Below are 6,366 nucleotides of genomic sequence, written 5' to 3'. Positions count from 1 at the left end.
CACACACACACACACACACACACACCGAGCCGCTGCCTCGTGGCTTTGGCGCTGCCGGGCGCTCCGGCACACGTGTTGTGCCGGGTTCCTTTCGGCCTCTTCTATTTAAGGAAAGTTTTCTCATCGGGGCCGGACGGCAGCGGGCTGCGTGGGGGCGGCTCCGGGGCCAGCAGGTAGCTCAGCCCCCCCCCCCCCCCAGAAATCCCCAGCGAGCCGCAGCACGCACCCCCAAACCCCTCCTGTGGGGCGGGGGGAGCCTGTGGTTGGGCACCATTTGGGAAATTCCCGCCTTGTACCGAGAGATCCGGAGAGGTTTGGTTAATTACAAAGCTACCAGGCCCTGCTGATGACGCTCATTAAGCGGCTTCCCACTCGCAGTTAAAGGGAGACCCGCAGTTCCATCTCTCCCCACGGATCTGAGCATTGCGAGCCCACGGGCACAGTGACCCCACAGCACCTCTCGGGGGACGCAGGGTGCATCCATGGGGCTGTCCCACAGCAAAACCCCACAGCCAGGGCCCTGCTGCCCCACAGACCCCCCTTGTGCTCCCCTACGTGCTGCCCCACAGCAATACCCTATAGTTAGTGCCCTGCCACCCCACAGACCCCCTTGTGCCCCCCTATTTGCTGTCCCACAACAATACCCCATACCCAGGGCCCTGCCTCCCTAACAGACCCCCTGGTGCCCCCCCCAGCAAAACAACATAGCCAGGGCCCTGCCCACAGACCCCCCCCTTGTGCCCCCCCCCATTTGCTACCCCACAGTAATACCCCATACCCAGGGCCCTGCCACCTCACAGACCCCCTTGTGCCCCCTCTGTTTGCTGGAGGGAGCCTGAGCAAGGGAAATACAAGACAATACTCCCTAACTAACTGTGGTTAATGAGCCCCTCAGCACGCAGCATTTCCCCTTTGCCATCCAGAGACCACGAGGACAGGGGCTCCAGTTCAGGGGGGAGCTCGTGGCTCTCTCCCCACAGAGAGGAACTGGGGCCAGGGGAGATGGGCCCAGCCCCAAGAACAGGGAAACCCCCACGTCCAAGGAGCCAGGAGCTCCCTGCCATGAGCCAACACCAAGAACTCAGCGTCACAACGGAGACCGGCGCAGACACAGCCCCAAAAAGCAAAGCATGGGAAGGAAGGACAGATGGACAGACAGATCCACGGAGCACAACGTGCCCATCGCAAACAGCCTCTCCAGTAAGCTCCCATCTCCCAGTTTGGAGCCTCTACTGGGAGGCGTGGCCCAGTGCCCAGCTCACCTGCGAGCAGTGCCGGAGTTCCGCTGGCAGAGGAAGGGTTAAGGCCCAGCAGCGCAGGGAACCGGGGACACCCGTCCCAGCACCACGGTGCCACGGGGACAACGGTGACGGTCCTGGAAAGGAGGGGGTGACAAAGCCACACAGCGGAGAAAGGTTGGACACGGGGGTAAGGGGGAGCCCCGGTGGCCCCTCTCCGGGGCGGTGACACTTTAGGGGTGGAAGGGACCCCCAGTGTCCTCCCCCGAGGGCTGAGGACCTTTGGGGTAACAAAAACAGGCTCTGGGTGCAACAGAGACAAAAGCCCCACAGAGGGGGTCCTGAGGGCACAAGGACCCCTGCAATGACCCCCTAAAGGAGCAAGCCCCCCCCCCCAATCCCCAGGAGCCCTCAAACAGGGTTGGGGGATCCGCATGGAGCAGTAAAGATGCCCCCAACTTCCCCCAGAATGGGTGCTGATGCTCTAGGGGTAGCAGGCCTCCCCCTGGACACCCCCCAAAAGGTGCTATGCCCCAACAGGGGCAGCATGGAGGAACCCGGGTGGGGCAGGGATTCCTTTCTGTCCCCACCAATAGCACTCTGACCTCCTCCCCAGGGAAAGCAGAGACACCTCCTATAGAAGGGGTGACCCCCCCGCGCACTCCCCCAAAAGGGGCAGGGCATCCTGAGTGGGGAAGCAGTGAGTCCCTGCAAAGGGCACCCCAGAAGCATCGTGTACCCACGGGGGGAAGCAAGGATTCCCCATCTGTGCCCCCCCCAAAGGTACAGCGACCACCAAGGGACAACAAGAACAACGGAATGAGCAAGGACCCCCCCCCTCAAAGGGGCAGTGCTCTCATGTGGGTAGCAGAGACCCTTCCCAAGGGAATACTGCACCCATGGAAGGGTGAGCAGCAGGGAGGCCTCCTCTGCACCACCCCCCCCTCAAGGCACAGTGAACCCCTGGGAAGAGCAGGGACTCCCCCAAAAAGGGGAACAGCCCCATGGGGTGCAGCAGGGACCCCTTTCTGCCCCCGCCCTAGAAGAGCAGTGACCTCCGAGGGGCACCGCGTACCCCCCTGCCCCTCCCAAAGAAGGAGGAAACCCCCAGGGGAGAGCAGGGATTTCCCCCTCAAAGGGACAACAGCTCCACGGGGGCGAGGGCAAGGATCCCTTCTGCAGCTCTCCCCCCCCCACCCCCCCCAAAAAAGGGCAATATCCTCCGAGGGACACCAGGGATTCCCCCCCCCAAAACAACAGGGAACCCCCTGGGAAGAGCAGGGACCCACTTCATAGGGGTAACAGCCACATGCGGGGCGCAGGGAGCCCTTCTGCACCCCCGTAAAGGGACAGTGACCCCCGAGGGACACCACAGGGCCCCCCCGGGGGCAGCAGGGTCCCCTCCCCGAGACCCGGTTACCGCAGAGCACACCCGGGCCTACAATGCCCCCAAAGCCTCAGGGCCCGCAGGGACGTCGGGGCCCACTAGGCCTCAGGCGGGGGGGGGGGAGGGGGGAGCAGGCCGCAAACCGGGACCCAACCGCCACCGGGGGGGGGAATAAGAGGGGAAAGAAAGACCCCTCCCTGCTCGGCGGTCTCACACCGACCCTTGTGCCGCCGCTCCCGGCCGCCGCTCAGGCGCGGGCCCCGCGCTCCCCGGCTGCTCCCCCTCCGCCGGCCTCGGGCCCAACCGCCGCCATCTTACTGCGCCGCCTCCAGACGCTTTACGGCAGCGCGGCGTCCTTTACGGCAGCGCGGCGCGCTTTACGGCAGCGCTTCTCCCTCTACAGCACCGCGGCGCGCTTTACGGCACCGGCCTCTGCGCGACACCACGGTACCGCCCCGCTCCCCGCCCCGCCGTCGCCATAGCAACGGAGGCCACGCCCCCTCCCGCTGTGTTTTGGTCGGGTCGAAGGTCGCCCCGCGCGTGGCGGTGCTCTCACGTGATCCCCTCTTCCCCGCCCTCCCCCTCCCCATGTTTTTGTAGGGTCGCCCATGTCCGCCCCCTGTTATTGTACGGTGCCCCACGGTGTTTTTATAGGGCCACCCCGCGTGTCCCCTCGTTACTGTGGGGTGCACCCCGTGTCCCTCCTTGTTATTGTAGGGTCTCCCCTGACCCCTCCCCCACTGTTACTGTAGGGTCACCCCATATCCCTCCTTGTGTTGTTGTAGGGTCACCCCATGTCCTCCCCTGTTATCATAGGGTCAGTATCATCCCATGTTATTGTAGGGTCACCCCTTGTTACTGTGGGGTCACGTCCCCTCCTTCTGTTATTGTAGGGTCACCCTATGGCCCAAATGTTATTGTAGGGTCACCCCATGTTCTCATAGGGTCACATCCCCCCCCGTGTTATTGTAGGGTCACCCCATGTTATTGTCAGGACACTCCATGGCCCTCATTGTGTTGTTGTAGGGTCACCCCATGTCCTCCCCCATTATCACAGGATCATCCCATGTTACTGTAGGGTCACATTCCCCCCTCGTGTTATTATGAGGTCCCCCCATGTTAATGTAGGGTCACCCCATATCATTGTAGGGTCACATTCCCCCACCTGTGTTCTCATAGGGCCACTTCACGGCCCTCCTTATACTATTGTAGGATCATGTCCCCCCCCATGTTATTGTAGGGTCACATTCCCCCCTCGTGTTATTATGAGGTCCCCCCATGTTAATGTAGGGTCACCCCATATCATTGTAGGGTCACATTCCCCACCTGCATTGCTGTAGGGCCACCCCACGTTATTGTAGGGTTACACCCACCACTCGTGTTATTGTAGGGTCACATTCCCCCACCTGTGTTCTCATAGGGCCACTTCACAGCCCTCCTTATACTACTGTAGGATCATGTCCCCCCCATGTTATTGTAGGGTCACCCATGGCCCTCCTTGTGTTATTGTAGGGTCACCCCATCTTATTGTAGGGTCACATCCCCCACCTGCGTTATTGTAGGGTCTCTCATTTCCCCCCTGTGTTATTGTAGGGTCACTCCATGTCATCACAGAGTCCCATCCCTGCCATGTTATTGTAGGGTCACCCCATGTCCTCCTCCGTTATCCTAAGATCATCCCATGTTATTGTAGGGTCACATTCCCTATCTGTGTTACTGTCAGGACGCCCCATGGACACCACTGCGTTATTGTAGGGTCACCCCATGTCATGTCATTGTAAGGTCCCATTCCCCCACTGTGTTATTGTAGGGTCCCATCCCCCTCATGTTATTGTAGGGTCCCATGCCCCTGCTGTGTTATTGTAGGGTCACATCCCCCTCCGTGTTATTGTAGGGTCCCATGCCCCCACTGTGTTGTTGTAGGGTCACATTCCCTATCTGTGTTACTGTCAGGACACCCCATGGACACCACTGCGTTATTGTAGGGTCACCCCGTGTCATTGTAGGGTCACATTCCCCACCTGCATTACTGTAGGGCCACCCCATGTTATTGAAGGGTCCCATGCCCCCACTGTGTTATTGTAGGGTCACATCCCCCCCGAGTTATTGTAGGGTCACATCCCCCCCTGTGTTATTGTAGGGTCCCATGCCCCCGCTGTGTTATTGTAGGGTCACATCCCCCCCGTGTTATTGTAGGGTCCCATGCCCCCACTGTATTATTGTAGGGTCACATCCCCCCCCGTGTTATTGTAGGGTCCCATCCCCCCCTGTGTTATTGTAGGGTCCCATGCCCCCCCATGTTATTGTAGGGTCACATCCCCCCCATGTTATTGTAGGGTCCCATGCCCCCACTGTGTTATTTACTGTAGGGTCCCATGCCCCCCCGTGTTATTGTAGGGTCCCATGCCCCCCCGTGTTATTGTAGGGTCCCATGCCCCCCCCATGTTATTGTAGGGTCACATCCCCCCCGTGTTATTGTAGGGTCCCATGCCCCCGCTGTGTTATTGTAGGGTCACCCCACGTTGTTGTAGGGCCGCACGAGCTTTGCTGGGGGGCAGAGCCGCGGTTGCCATCACCTTTATTGGGGCCGTGGCGGCCGCCCGCCGCCCGCGGGGTGTCCCCGTGCGTGGGGACAGCGCTGCGGGGTTGGGGACAGGAGCGTCCCCCCCAGCCCGGGGCCCGGCCCCTCCTGCCCCCAAAGTGACGTCCCCTCCCCACGGGGACACTGGGGACACCGGGGACACCGCACCCAGCACCGCTCCGCGTCCCCCGCGGCCACGCGCCCGTCCTTCGTCCTCGTCGTCCTCATCGGGGCGCGCGTTAATGACCCTAATTAACAAGCCGGGGGCCGGCCTCGACCCTCGGCAGCGGGGAGGGGACGTCGCTGTCACATCACGCGGCACTGCTCGCCGGTGGCCTCGGGCAGCGTCAGCCCCTCCAGGTCCAGGTTGAGGCCGGGGGGCTGCGGGTGACAGCAGGGACGGAAGGGAATGGGGACAGCTCAGCACGGTGTCCCCAAGGAGGGATGTCCCCAAGGGGCACCGTCCCCATAGGGTGCCCAGACCTGGAGGGAAAGGGAGGGCAGAGGGAGGGGACAGCTGGGGACAGTGGGGACAACTGGGGACAATTAGGGATGGTTGGGGATAACTGGGACAACTGGGGTTGGTTGGAGATGGGGACAATTAGGGACAGTTGGGGACAACTGGGGGTGGTGAGGGATAGTTGAGGGATGGTTGGGGACAACGGGATGGTTGGGGACAACTGGGGACAATTAGGGACAACTGGGGATGGTTGAGCACTGGGGACAGGTTGGGGACAACTGGGGATAGGCTGGTGATGGTTGAGGGCAATTAGGGACTTCTAGGATGCTTGGGGACAATTAGAGACATTTGAGGGACAGCTGGGGATGGTTGAGAGCTGGGGACAGCTGGGGACATCTGGGAATGGCTGGGGACACCGGGAGACTGTTGGGGACAAACAGGGATGGTTGAGAGCTGAAGGACAACTGGGGACTTGTGGGGACGGGCTGGGGACACCTGGGGGTGGCTGGGGACAACCTGGGGGACGGCTGGGAATGGTGGAGAGCAATCAGGGACTGCCAGCTGGGGACAACAACTGGGACAGCTGGGGACAACTGGGACGGCTGAGAGCTGGGGACACCGGGGGACAGGTTGGGGACAAGCTGCTGAGGACAACCAGGGATGGCTGGGGACTGCTGGGGATGGCTGAGAGCTGGGGACA

General features: G+C 61.6%; 1 protein-coding gene across 3 annotated transcripts in view; it reads right to left on the bottom strand.

The window, feature by feature from the left end:
- The window catches only part of DCAF8 (DDB1 and CUL4 associated factor 8), a gene marked incomplete at its 3' end in the record, with an annotated part of 10,789 nt that extends 7,788 nt beyond the window's left edge, over nucleotides 1-3,001 (bottom strand). For 2 of the 3 annotated variants that reach the window (XM_021376592.1, XM_021376593.1), the window contains 2 exon segments: nucleotides 1,263-1,375; nucleotides 2,846-3,001. 3 annotated transcript variants of the gene reach the window in all.

The sequence above is a fragment of the Numida meleagris genome, chromosome 24 (assembly GCF_002078875.1).
Source record: "Numida meleagris isolate 19003 breed g44 Domestic line chromosome 24, NumMel1.0, whole genome shotgun sequence".
NCBI lineage: Eukaryota > Metazoa > Chordata > Aves > Galliformes > Numididae > Numida > Numida meleagris.
Note: the sequence above shows the minus strand (reverse complement) of the source record. Positions and strands in the feature narration are given on the sequence as shown.